Source organism: Phyllostomus discolor, chromosome 9 (assembly GCF_004126475.2).
Source record: "Phyllostomus discolor isolate MPI-MPIP mPhyDis1 chromosome 9, mPhyDis1.pri.v3, whole genome shotgun sequence".
Taxonomy (NCBI): Eukaryota; Metazoa; Chordata; class Mammalia; order Chiroptera; family Phyllostomidae; genus Phyllostomus; species Phyllostomus discolor.
Window position 1 is genome coordinate 46,107,890 of NC_040911.2, and position 14,379 is coordinate 46,122,268.

General features: G+C 40.8%; 1 pseudogene; it reads right to left on the reverse strand.

Annotated features, from left to right (window-relative positions):
- Positions 1–8,670: 8,670 nt before the first annotated feature.
- LOC114506015 lies at positions 8,671–9,686 on the reverse strand (annotated as a pseudogene).
- Positions 9,687–14,379: the final 4,693 nt, after the last annotated feature.

A 14,379-nucleotide genomic window follows, 5' to 3' on the forward strand; every position in this document is an offset into this window, starting at 1 on the left:
GGACTATATTACCATAATCTCCTAATTGATTTCTATGTCTCAATGACCTCATCTCTGATCTGCTTTGTATTCTGCCTCCAGGTAACTCTACAAAGCATGATGCTCTTCTCTTCAAAAACCTGTGGTTTAAAATTCAGAGTTCAGATCTCCCTCCCTCTGAATAACTAGAGTATGTTGTTTATACTACTCAAGTGATACTTAACTTACACCATCTTGTGATTTAGCACTATGTACACAATTTATATTTCTTTACAGAATGTAGGTACTTTAAGGAGTGAGCGAGCTCTTCAATATGTGGCCAAAGTAAACACTTCATAAATAATTATCAAACTTACAACTTTTCACTAGGCAACAAGAAATACAGAATTTTTTCCTATGGATGTTTCTTCAAGTGAAATCAGCTTAACCATGCTCTACATTCCTGAACACTTCAAAAATTTCTTGCCATCTCACTTTGGTTATTTACCCATATCGCCCTCCTTCTTGTAGTGCAACCCCCTATTCCTTGAGGTCTCCTTCCACAATCCCCTGACCCTCCAGCCACTAAACCCTACCACTGGTCTTGCTAGATCTGATGGCCCATTTGACCTGCAATTATGATTCTCCAACTTGGATCATTGACATCCTGCCTTGGAACAAATCATCATTAACTGTCTTATAAGGTGTGCCCATAGTTACAGCCTGGTCCATGGAACTACTACCACCTGAGCCAGCCCACCCAACTCCCTGCCAGAGAACGTGAACCCAATATATTACCCAAAACACTTAAAGTACTTCAAATTCTTTATGCACTGATTGGCAAGCTGCATCTTCTCATAACACACATATTTTGCTTAGAAAAAATACTTGGTGGCAAAATATGAGTTCACATCTAAGAATTTAACCAATAATCACCCAGTTGTGAAAAGCTGTGATATTTTTGTCTAAAACTATAAGACTTCAATCAAATAGTCAAATATGAATATGTTTCGTATGTTCTTCGGGGAAGCAGTTTAATTGAAAAAAGGAAATATGGGGAATGTGTTAGGTACTATCTAAAAGATTCCCATGTAAATATTTTACAATTTAGAATGTCCTACCTTTAGTTATTCACATTTTGTTTTTTAGCATTTTTGAAGGAGTCACTATGCTTTTAGAAATACAAATGGGAGAAGAAAAGATGAGGCAATGTCAATGACATCCAGGGCTTCAAGTGCATGGGAACCAGGTGAGCTGCTGCAGGGGCCACAGACAGATCTCAGCACGCACCGAGGAGCAGAGTCCCTGGTTTGGGGGCGTGAAAACCTTGGTGTGAAATGATCATGTAGCAGAGTGTTGGGGTCTCTTTCTGGTAGTGGAACTCAAAAAGCATTAGGACCAAGGAGTTTGTTTATTTGTCTTTAGGATTAATAAGTATGTTTTTATTTACCTTTTTACAGTAAGTATCTATTACCCTTAATTTTTTTTATTGGTCTTAGGGAACATATACATTGTTATCATTTATTGTTATAAGGCCTCTATTGCTCTCTTTTTAACATTAATTAATTATTTTTATTGAGATAATTGACATAAAATATTGTATTAGTTCTTGTTGATTTTGGTTTTAGTTTTTAAACATTGTATTAATTTTAGGTGTACAACATAATAATTTTATGTATTTCAAATATTACTTGTGTAACTAAACTTAGCACAATAACTTCAGTTAGTTATTACTTGCCAGCATACGTGGCTACAACTTTTTTTCCTTTGTAATGAGAACTTTCAAGATCTACTGTCTTGCAACCTTCAAATATACAATACAGCAGTGTTAACTATGGTCACCATGCCACTCATTACATCCCAGAACTAATCTTATAACTGGAAGTTTTATACTTTTGACCATTTTCACCCATTTACTTTACCCAGAAGCATTAGAACCAAAGAGTTTTTCAGCAGAATCCAACCTGAAGGTACAGAATCTATATTTGGGTAACATGCAGCTTCTGCTAACATTTTGCTGAGAGTAATTTGTTGGAAACAAATAATTAAGGTTGAGATTTGCAGGAATTTGGGTCTAAGAGACTTAGATAGCTACCACTAGATGAATTGTTGATGAAGTACCTGTACTTAAGTCTGAACACTGAAAAACTGCAACATGAGAGATAAAGGCCTCCCAGAGTCATCACACAGGCCCAAGGCCTGTGCTTATCAGCAGGTAGGAGGAACCAGGTGGGGCAAAGTCATGAATACAGAGGAAAGTCTAGCTAAAACTCAGAGGCCCAATATCCTTTGTCACACTTAAGAAGTGTTTTAGCAAGGGACAATACCGGACCCATGACATACAACATGTATAGGTTTTTTGGAAGTAAGTGCATATTTGAACTGTATATACAAGTATTTTATTGTATAAGCTTATTTATTTTTTTAAGATCTCATTTATTTTTAGAATGAGGGGAAAGGAGGGAAAAGAGAGGGGGAGAAACATCAATGGAAGATATAAGCATCACTGACTGGTTGCCTCCTCTACACGTCCCGGCTGGGCACTGAACCCACAACCCAGGCATGTGCCTTGACTGAGAATCAACCGGCAACCTTTTGCTTTGCTGGACAGCACCCAACTAACTGAACCATACCAGTCAGAGCTCTGTAAGTTTATTTTAATCATTTTCATTTTTTAGTACTTTTGGTCCCTTTAATAGAATTCTTACAAAAGGAACTCTTTAGTATAATATGAATGACAGTCATCAGAAATTGGAGGACACAGCTAGCAATTATACTTGTTCCACTCTGAGCGGAGGTCCAAGCCAGGCCTAAGCAGAGACTGAGATGAAAGCCATTGGTCTAGATGGGCTTTGCTGAAGCGGGACAGGCTGATGGTGGGATAAGCCTGTTGTTTTTCTATCCAAAGACACCAAGCAGAAGAATATTCAGAGCAAGTTTGTTTGTAGAAAATCACAGATGAAGCATGCAGTACACAAAGATAGTCAGGTGACCAAAGGTACAAGACAGGGTGAGCAGATTGCCCAAGTGCAAAAACTGCCACAAAGAGCCTGTCAGGGTTGGGCCACTGAGCACCTATTTTATATACATAGAATCTAGAAGGTGACATGCAGCAGCAATTTGATCAGGATGGTGGCAGTTTGCAGAGTAGAGGGTGTCCAGCTGGACATTATCTGGCAGGATGATTTTGTGACAGTTCACATTTTCCATTTTTATTTATATCTCTTCATTATTTAAAGAGCAACTAATGGAGGACCTGGCACCCAGTTTTCAGTAAGTAGCATCTCTACAGAATGGTGCTCATACAAGGCTGTTTAGATTTAAAGTGCCTCTAATTACATGTATACACAAACAGGTTTCTGATTTATCTGCTAGCAAACCTGGCTATTGGAATCCACTCAGCCTTCAAACCTTATATCCTGAGCTTTAGGATGGTGACACAAACCTCTGTTCTTTTAATTGGGTGGTGCTCTGGATTGGGAAAGTACCTTCTAAGGCCTCTCTGCAGAGTCCATGCCCACTCCAGAGCAGGTGGCTCATTCAGAGGCAGTTTCTCAACTGGCTGCCTGTGGGAGACTGCTAATAGTGTTTTGAGGCGGCCACTGGCCAGCAGTGACCTCAAATGCTGCAGCTGCTCATGATACGAGAAAACACACGTGAACTAGTGAGTCCTGTGGAGGAATGGGAACAGCATGGCCACTCTCTCTAGTGGAGAGGGCCCTGAGTTGCCACCTGAGTTGCCACCTGAGTAGGCTTTTTATTAGGTATACAGATACAGTTTGTTGATTACAGTCTGGCAGGGAAGATCAAATGAATAGGTAGCTTTTAAAGGTGCTGACAGAACTCATGCTGGGATTCTAGGCTGAGATTTTGGGGTTTTATCACTTAAAAAGGCTATAGGACCTAAAAGGCTAGTTTCGTTTCTTGCCCGTGCCTTCATATTCTAATTCAAAAGCATCCTCCAGCAAGCAGATCTCACAGGATCTTGCATATTCTATGTCCCAACCCTGATTACCCCGGGGGTCCACTGACTCTGGTCTGGACTGCACTGCCCCTGTTATTTCCACAGGCCTGAGCCTGGCAGAGGAGACAAAGGCAGCCAGGAAACTTGGATTTCTCACAGATACAACAAGGACTCAGGCTTTGACAGAGCTGAGGGGGCAGGGGTCAATGTTGATCACCCCTTCATTTCCACAGCCCCCTAAGTCTCTTGCTTGAGGGCTTTCCCACATGATCATGTCTGTCTTAGATTCATCCTCTTTTTAGAGAATTGTTACCTGTCATTGACTGCCGATCATACAAAGGGAGCCAGGCATTAGAACAGGCAGCGTTCATGCCAGGGAAATAAGTTTTGTCTCCTTAGTGTCTCCTGGTTCGGAGGCCTCTCACTCAGCCTTAGCCACTGGGAGTTACAGCTTCCTGAGACCAAGCAGGGTGGACCCCAACAGTGTTTACTGAGTGATGAGCTAACAGTGAGAAGGAAAAGGAGCTAAAAGTCAGAAACAGGGATTCAAGGACAGGATTATAGTGGGAAAAGGAAGCAGGGCCTGGCCATTTGCCCTGGAGCTCAGGTTGCCCAGGAGTGAGGGTGAGAGGCCTCTGGTGGGAGCACCAGGTCTAGGTAAGGACAGACTGGAATGGGGACTGTTCTCTATAGCCCATGCCTGGAGGTAACACTAGGTATGGCATCATGGCCACCCACTGCCTAACAGGACAGATCCCAAAGTCATCAATGGTGCATCTCTACCACAACCTTGCTTACAAAAGTGGTAACAAATTCACAGGATAAAAACACTAGCAAAAACAAAAACAAAAAACCCCCTAACAACAACAACAGTGAGGGACAGTGTAAAACTGCAAACAGAAATGCTTTATCCCCCTCTTCACTGACTTAGTGGTTATTCCCTTTCAGACTGACTCGAGCACCTCTTGTGCATTGCTTCTTAGCAGTTGTTAATAAATTCCCTCACCACTCGCCATGACAGAAATGCAGTGCTTCTCCGCTGACATTGTTGTTTCCGTCTGCAGACAGCAGGGGCCTGGCGGTACATGTATGCACAAATTGCCTTCCTAGAAGATGGTCCCAGGCAGCATTTGTCTGCCCTCCTTACCTAAGCTTAGCAAGAATTTATTTTGCTTTTTTCATCTTTTCCTCTCAATAATGAGGTTCCATAGATATGGTTATTCAAATTCATAAGCATCTCAGCTTTCTATAGATCAGTCTCTCCCCAAACCATGAACTTTCCATGATAGGAGGGATTGAGAATAGGAGGGTAGAGAGTTGGATTTCTTAATGTAATTTATCTTGCCCTGGTCTGGGTGAAATACCAAAAACACCTGGTGGCAGCAATATAGATTTTTAATTTGCTTTATCTAATTTTTATAGACTAATTTTTAGAAGTGGGCATTTCTGCAGTAACAATATGCATAATTCTTTGAAAGCAGATAAGAAATATAAGAGTTCAAATAAAATGTTTTAACCAGTTTTATTCCTAAAGAGTGAGGGACCAACAGAAAAACTGAAACAGCATCACAGGATCATAATCCTGGAAAGAGGTTTAAATTTAGGGAACTGTCTGAATTAGAGATTCACTAGTGGTATATATGCTGATCACCTGCCATCAAGATAGAAACTATACTAGAGCAGTATTCTGTAGGAGGTGATCTGAATATAGACAGGTGACTTCCTCATCTTTACTTCCTGAGCACCGGGTATATATGTTTACCTGCCCATTGGACAGACTATCCTACCTGGGGACAGCACAGGCTTCTCAGCCATGCAGGCAGAATGCACCATGCACTGCATTTACAGCCATGACTCCTCCTTCTCATCCACTCCATGCATTGCATTTAGTCACCAAGTTCTAAGCCTGACGCAATTTATTTCTTTATAAGTGCATTTCCAGCCTCAAAAGGCCAGAGGAACCATTTACCAAAAGAGATAATATAGGGAGTGGGTTGTAGTCTCTGAATTTGGCCTTGACCAGCTCTTCAATTTGTTGGTAGCTAGTCTCATCTGCCTATCTCTCATTCTTCCCTCATCACCGCTACAAGGCACATGCCCCATCTGCCCTGCCTTTTGGCTCCTCATCTTACTACATCATGTTTGGACTATATCCTTCCCCACAGAGAACCTGCATAGACTGGCAAACTGGCAATAGGATGCTCTTGGGTTTGATCTACAGTGTCAGCCTGCATGTCATGTCCTTATAAACAAATATTTTCCCTCATCAGTGCTTGGAGTTGTGCCTAGCAACCTGGACCAAGAAAACTGTCTCGTAAATTGTTGCTTTTTCCTTTCCTTCTCCCTCACAAGGGACTTCCAATTCACTGGGGCACACAGCATGTTCTCAGTGAAGCATCTGATGAATAAACAAATGATCAAACATGCTAATGAAAGATAAGCCAAGGAGAAAAAATTAATGTTAGGTAACAATACTTTCTGCAATTTATCCTTGCTAACTTCAGCTCATTTGCTTTAACCTAAGACAACCAGAGAGCCTGGTTTTGCAGACAATGAAAAACTCACTTTAAAAATCTGTGAAGCTATGCTTGCTGGGGACATGGGAAAGTTGTTGGCTCTCAGAAGGTCATTCACATATCTACAGGTTAATACCATTGTTTGAGCAGTGAAAGCCAGTGAAGACTGAGGCCGCATTGACCAGAGCATGATTTTACAATGTGCCATGTGCACTTTGTGCTCACTGACAGAAGCTCAGAGCCAAATTTTATTCAACTACAGCAACCATTATGAAGCAGTTATGCTAACCATATGCAAAACCTCTTTCTTTGGCCTGATTAGTTATGCCTCCTTTATTAACTTTCTCATATATGTCTTTGTTTTGATCTTCCATACCCATTAAAATAAATTACCCAAAGGACTTCCTTCAAAAACAGTGAGGTCTACACTCCTCTGTGGCATTGAGCCATGGGATGGAATTAGACCCTGGGTTTTCGTCGTTCTGTAATGCATTCAGCCTTTAAGACCAAAACTCATCATGCTTACAAGGCTCAATTGCCTACAATGTCAAATCTCATTCTGTGAGCTGGAACCTCTTAGGAAACAACTTTCTCGTTTTGGGCAAGTCCCCAGGAAATAAAATCATTAACATTAAAATGTTCTATATTAAATTGCTATATTAAAAACAACCCATAACAAGTAGAGCTAAAAGAAAGTCCAAAGTAACAAGCTAGTTAGTATGCCATCTCTTTCTTTATTTCTAATTATCTCAACAAATTGCTGAGTCCTTAGAAATCCTCACTATATTGTCTACACACTACAGAAAAGAGAAAATTTGTGGTTAGAACAATGCATTCCTAGTTTAAAGCTAATGTAAACCAGAAGTTTAAAATTCCATTTATTTTAACAGTACTGAACCAATAAAGAGTTCTTACTTGGAATTGTGTATCCCTCTAGGGGGCCATGGGTTTCCGATGTTATTCTAAAGCCGAATTAAGTCTCATCAGAATAGTCTCTACTCCCCCTTTCAGGTATGTGTTACCTAGGAGCCTGGAGGCACATTAATGGTCCCCAAACAGATGGGCTTCCCCTTTATGTGTTCCTCTCCTCTTGGGCAAGAAAAGCACAACCACATTGAGCAATTGTGTGTAAAGTTTTCTTAAATACACCCGCAACACTTCACCTGTTCCTGAGCAGGGAGCCTGAACCTGGAAGCAGTAGGCTTCTAGACCATTAAGGACTAAGCACTCTTATTCAGATCCTTACCCATTCTGTGGCACAGATGTGCTTATTCTCAATCATTACTATCTTCAGGAATATTAACTCCACCCATTTCCTAGCTGGCTTTCCAGAGCTTTCAGTGTTACCAGGAGTAGGCTAAATACTGCAACAAACACACACCCCCAAATCAGCATTTCAATGGAATACAAATGCTTATGTCCCACTCAGCTCACAGGTCACAGGTCAATGTGGAGAGGAATCTGGTAGTGGTGGGCGGGGTGGAGTGGGCCTGGGGGTGTTTCCCATACTCTTTCTATCTTCCATTCTCTTCTAGGTCCTTGGTGTCCTCTCCTTTTGGTTGGAAGTTAGAGACTAAGAACATGGAAATTTGTGTGGAAGCTTTTCTGGATCAAGCCTGTAGGTGGCACTCTTCATTATGCCCAAGGGTCATGTGGACACATCCATGGGGGCTAAGGCTGAGATAAATAGTTTGGCCCAGTGCCTGAAGGGAATAAAACTGGGGCCTGAGGAGAGCACAAAGCAGCCTTCCATTCATATTTTGTTGCTCCCAATTTTCTATCTTTGTTTTATTAGCTTTTCACCTGTTCTTCAGCAGGGAGCCTGAACCTGGAAGCAGTAGGCTTCTAGCCCGTCAAGGACTAAGCATGCTTATACAGATCCTTACCCGTATGATCCATACCTAGTCAATAATGATTTGGGTAAATAGTCTATTTGCCAGAAATTAATCCCAGTAAGGGATAAATTGAACAAGCTGTTCAACTGGTTCTTTGAGTCCAATTTTTTTTAGATGTTGGTTAAATACAAATGCACATCTCTCACATTTCATATACTATTGTCTCAGGTAAAAATGTATATTTATAAATTTGACTTCATAGCTCATCAGTTACAGAATGACATGAATTTAAATTGCTTTTTAAAAAAGATCCCCACTAAGGTGTAGAGACATCAATTATTTACATCACTAAAAAACAAAGCAGTAAAAATTGGTCAATTCTGACCAATGAAAATGAAGCCTCCCGGTCACTGCAGAGAGGGGAATGTCCAAGCCCCCCACCCCTTCGCCAGCAGTTTGGCCTTGCAGCTTTCTTGAAGACTGGTGATGGTGGGTGTAGACAAGCTTTTAGGATCTGAGAGTATTTTCTGCATGAAGGCTTGACCATCAGTCACAAAACTCCCTCTGGTGATCCTAAATTTTTCACAAATGTCTGCAATGCTGGTGATTCCCAAATAAAAGGCTGATGTTACTTAATCAGGTCCAAGCCACCCAGAAGATAATTTTTGAGCCTTTGTTGAACAAACAGTCCAAGAATCTAAGTACCATATCCACAGGCAAGATGTCCACAAACAGGTAGGTGAAACAGTGGACATGACCAGGGTCCACAGGATGCCATATGCAACAATCAGGGCCACCACCACTGGCCGTAAGGTCCTCACCAGCTCACCTAAGGCCTCCTGGTCTGTCTTTGGCCCCAGAGTCTCGGGGCTGTAGTAATTAGCTAGTATTCTTCCAACAAGAGCATCTAATAGCCAAAAGGATTCTTTTTTATTCTTTGTGATAAGAATCATATATCCCACTGTAAAATTCATTCCTTGGCAGTGCCTTACACTGGTTGCGGTGCTCATAGGCCAATAGCATGTTTACAGGGTCTTCTGTAAACAGGGATATGCACTCTTGAGAAATTTTACATTGTTCAGCAAGGTCTTGTTCATATCTGTCTAGATGGCCTCCTCTCTCCCTGGAGAAATTGGTGGTAATAGCCAGGGTTCCTCTCCATCTGGGGCTGGCCTCCAGTCACCCCTCTCCAGACGCAGGCTCTGTGTTCGAGGGGAACATCTTTCTAGATATAACGCTTCACTGTCATGCTTTTCTGGATACTACTACTTCCCTTTAGAAGTCTAGACCATTTTATTGCTCTTCTAGTGAGTATCACCAAGGAAAGTTTGCATAAGCTGCATAATCAAAACCTTCAGACTACTCAAACCCATAGAGATCAATCCTGGGGACCTCATTCTGAGTGCATACCATGCTCTGCGGGCTCCATTTAGAGGAGGGGAGTGGTCACCCAGAGCTACCCAGAGCCCAGACCTTGCCTGGGTGGGGGTGCCAAGCCATTCTCCAGTGACTCAGGGCAACTAGAGTTGTTCCACCACTGCTGGTGCTGGGAAGCTCTTTGATTCTGTTTTAAGCCCTGTTTCCAAAGTCTTACCTACCAGAACCTATGAACTACAATTTCACTTTGTTTCTCTCACCCAGGTTCAAAATATAGTTTTAGAGAATGAGAATGGGGAAAGGAGAGAGAAAGAGAGGGAGAGAAACATCCATATGTGGTTGCTTCTTGCCCACCCACCCCTAATGGGGACCTGGCCTGCAACCCAGGCATGTGCTCTGACTGGGAATCAAACCAGCAACCCTTTGGTTCACAGGCCGGCACTCAATCCACTGAGCCATATCAGCTGGAGCCAAAGTGTCTTAACTGGAAGTATAACTCACACGCCTCTAGGGTCAAGGCAACAGAATGTAGTGGGATGAACATGAATGAGAGAAAGTGAATTGCTGAGGCTGCTAAAAACAGGGAGTGTACCCCAGAAAGAAGAGGCTACCCTGCAGCTCCTACCAAGTTTTCCCAAGAAGGAAGGTGGCCAGAGGTTGTAAGAGTTTCTACTTGTTTGAGAGACCCAGCAATCCAGACTGTCAAGTAAAAGCACTTCACTTGTAAATGTTGGCCACTAGTTAAACTATCTTTAAATCTCTGAGCAGGCCATTCAGCATACATCCAATGGCCAGACTCAGCTTGTTGGCTGCCATTTTGCGACTTCTCTTAACTCTTCTGCCCTGGGAAGTAAAGATAAGGGTTCAGAAGAAATCAGAGCACTGAGGCCTAGGCCTCTACAAGGAACAGAGGTGAAGTGTGACTTCTGCTTCCTCACAGGCCTGGTATTAGGGGCTTAAGGGTATTCATCTCCGTGAGGGTGATTAAGACTCAGAATTCTACATGTTGAACACCCTTGTTATTTCTTTGCAAATGTTACAAATACAAGATGTATGTGAAAAAGTCAAAGGTTGTTTTCATGGACAAAAAGAAAGGGATGGTAGATCAAACTTGATGCTACTGAGCAGGAAACTGATACTTGTGTGTGTGTGTGCACACGCGCATGTGTGTGTGTGTTGTTATCAAAGTGAATGGAACCGGCTCCAGTTCCTCAGTAGTTGGCAGCCAAAGACAGCCCCAGGAGAATTTCATGAGGAGGAATATGTTTATTGCTATCCAGCAGGCAAGGACAGGGGTCACGTGCCCCTGAGCAAGGATCGGATTCATCTTTATTCAAGGAAATCATGCTTAAACATGAAGGTAAGCTTCATCAACACAACATGTATAGATGGGGACATTCTTGTCCATGTGCAGTTAGAAAACATGGCTATACATACCTTGTTCAAAAATGGTGGAAAATCTCTGTCTTCCTCCCAAGGAGATTTTTGTACTATAATGAGGGTATGATAGGAATTGTTCATGAGGAGGTCAATATAGAGTCCCCTTGACCACCTTGGCCAGCCTCGGACAGTCTGAACCAGATTAGTCAGATTAGTCCCCTGGTTCTGCAAATCATCCTGGACTTCTCCTTGAAAAGACAGCTCTGGCATTCATCAATGTCAGCATGGCATAGGTACAGAAGAAAGTTTAACTGAGTCTAATCCCTTCTGTTAAACTCTTAGCAAATTGCTGGATATGGTTGCACAAACCTTATAACGTCTAAGGGTGATCTAAGTGAGTTTACAGGTTAATATAAGCAAAGTTGTGAACTGTAAATAAAAGTTAGTCTATGCTAGGCTACCTGCAAGGCTTCATATATGTAGTTTAGGTTGTAGAGTGTAGTGTGGTATGTGGTGTGGTGTGTGTATAGTGTTGTATGGTGTGTGAATGGTAGTGTATGGTGTTGTGTGTGTGGTGTATGTGTGAGCTCATGTAGGCAGTGGAAGTTGTCTATATTTAAAGTGGCACATAATTTTAGCCAATTAGCAAGAGTGCCTGCTAGGCTAAGGTAGAAATACATAATTTTATACTATTATATTTTTAAAGTCATGTTAAGGAGTAGTGAAAAATGAAAGGGATGGAGGGTGGAGAAAGAAAGGAGCACAGTCAACAATATAATGAAAAATATTACCTTACAAACCACTTAATAGATACAGAAAGACTAATAGGAGTAGAAAAGAAATGGGAGTGGTAGACACACACCATGAGGCCTTCCCAGCAGTGATTTGGGTAGGCCTGCAGTGCAGGGAGTTCCCACTCTCCAAGCAACAAAGCAATCTTAACGTCCTTTTTTAGGGATAGAATGAGGCAGGAATCCCTCACCAAGGAGGCTGTTAGTGTAGATGACTTAATGATCCCTTGCAACACTGAGATTCTGGGACCACCGGGACAGAATTTACAGAAAGAGAAAAGGTTGAGTTACAGCATAAAGCAAGTCCCAAATCAAAAGGACATAAATACATAAACCCTTAAGGGAAGGATATGAATTAAGAGAGGGATAACAGAAAATAGTAATTAATGGAAACTTGAGGTTAAAGGACACCAATACTTTAAAGACATAAAAGGAAAATAAAAAAGAGTGTGTGTGTGTGTCTGTCTGTCAGGGATGAAGAGGATTGCTCCTAGAAACCCTTGCTATGTACAAGACTTCGCCGGAGGTCTGACCTTTGCTCACTTTCCAGTCATACCCCTGCTTGCTCAGGAGCCACATCTGTTATTCCTACATATTGCCCAGAGCTCAGGTTTCCAGCCTGAGACATTATACGCATTCAGTAACAGATGCAGTATTATTTGAATTAGTTTGTTTAAAGTTATTTTGTTTTTATTCATTTGCTAGTACTTTTTTTAAACATCATTTCTCATTAATAGATATCCTTTTTAAAAAGTAGAGATGGCAATATTTTATTGTAATGGCCATTTACTACAGTGGCAACACTGACATTTAATGTAAAATTTCAATCAAAAAGATAATCTTTAAAACTAACTTTTTTAAAAAATTACTTTATTGTTGTTCAATTACAGTTGTCTGCATTTCATTAGATATCTTGCACATATCTTATATACCGCTGAGGTTTCATTCTGTAAATGTCTTCTCCACAATATGGTTCCAATTTTAGAAATCTTTCCTTTTGTAAGAAATTGATCTTAACAATAGAACACTAGAATTTTGCAGTTAGTAACTATCCACTTTCTAGAGTAAGTCTTTGAGATTGTGTTTTCAACTTCAACCCTATTATTTTTTCTATTCTTAATTTTTTAAGTATATTGTGAAACTTAGCATGGGTCTGGCCCATGATGACATGAACCCTCAATAATTAAAATGAGTCATCAGTTGTAGTTTATTAATTTGTCTAATTTTAACCAACTAAATTTTATTTTTCTGAAAATAAAGAGCTAAATATTTAAAATCCTTATATATTTGTGAAGACTTGGAAAATTACGTAACTACCATTAGCTAATAATACAGATTACTGGCAAATATATAAGAACCTCATAATGGCAGAGGTATTTATTCTAAAACCATCTGCAGGTAAAAAACAGGAATTTCCATGAACTCAGTAAGTTTGAGACAAAACTCCACTGACTTTTCTTCTTTTTCCAGAAGTCTATTGCCTTCATTTTTCAAGACACTGAATGGAGCTAAAAAATCAAACATTAACTGAAATTTAAGGTAAATCTTACATTAATTTAGTTATATGCCAAATTTGATTAAGGTAAGTAAACTCTTCTGAAAGGAACAGACAAATATAAAATGCCAAAGAACTGAGTGGAAACCGCAAGTTCACTTTCCCCCCATTAACACTACAGTACACTTAGTGCTGAGGGTGGGGCTCCTCCCTTGGTTCTGAAAGTTCTACTTGGACAATGAGAACCATCCGGAGAGGCACTCTCCTAAAATACCCATGGCCCCATCACATTTGGATTCCTTTTTAGTTGTCATTTAGAATTAAGAAGCCAAAGAAGAAAATCAAGAACTGCATATTTTCCCAAACCAAACCACCACCTTTAGCCACAACGATACAATAGAACCATAGCAGAAAGAGGGGGAACACAGGGAACTAAGGGACAAAAGGGAATAAACAAAACCCCAGTGGAGAGCAACCAAGTTGACCTGACCCCCACGTGCCTCTCCAGCTGCTCTGCTCACCTCTGTACCAGGGCATGTTTCCAGCCTACACAGGGACACACAAGCACAGGCAGAACAACAAACATATCATATCCACTGATGACAGAATGAAACAAGATTTGTGAATCCCCTTTGGAGCAGTATAGAGTACACAGCAGTGAAATTCTCACTTTATAGAAAATACCTTCTGTATAAGAATTGTCCTTAATAACTAATCTTAGAAAAAAATGTAAAAGTGCTTGCTGAGAATGAGAACACCTGAGATTTTATCATTTTCCTTCACCAAGGTATTTGATTCAGGAATGCGTAAACTGCAGCTGGTGTTGGTGTCTCACTTATGTTTTACCTTTGGGTACATTAAGCAAAGAATGTCTGCTCATCAAGGTAAAATCTGGCAACGTTGATGCTATTTTGGAGCTATACACTTCAAAAGAATAAAGATGGTGCATAAAGGTAAGCAACCATCACAGTAATCATTTTCATTATTATTATATAAATTAGTATTCAATAACATAATGCAATAGTAACAGCCTTGCAGGATTCTTATATTCACTTAATTTAGT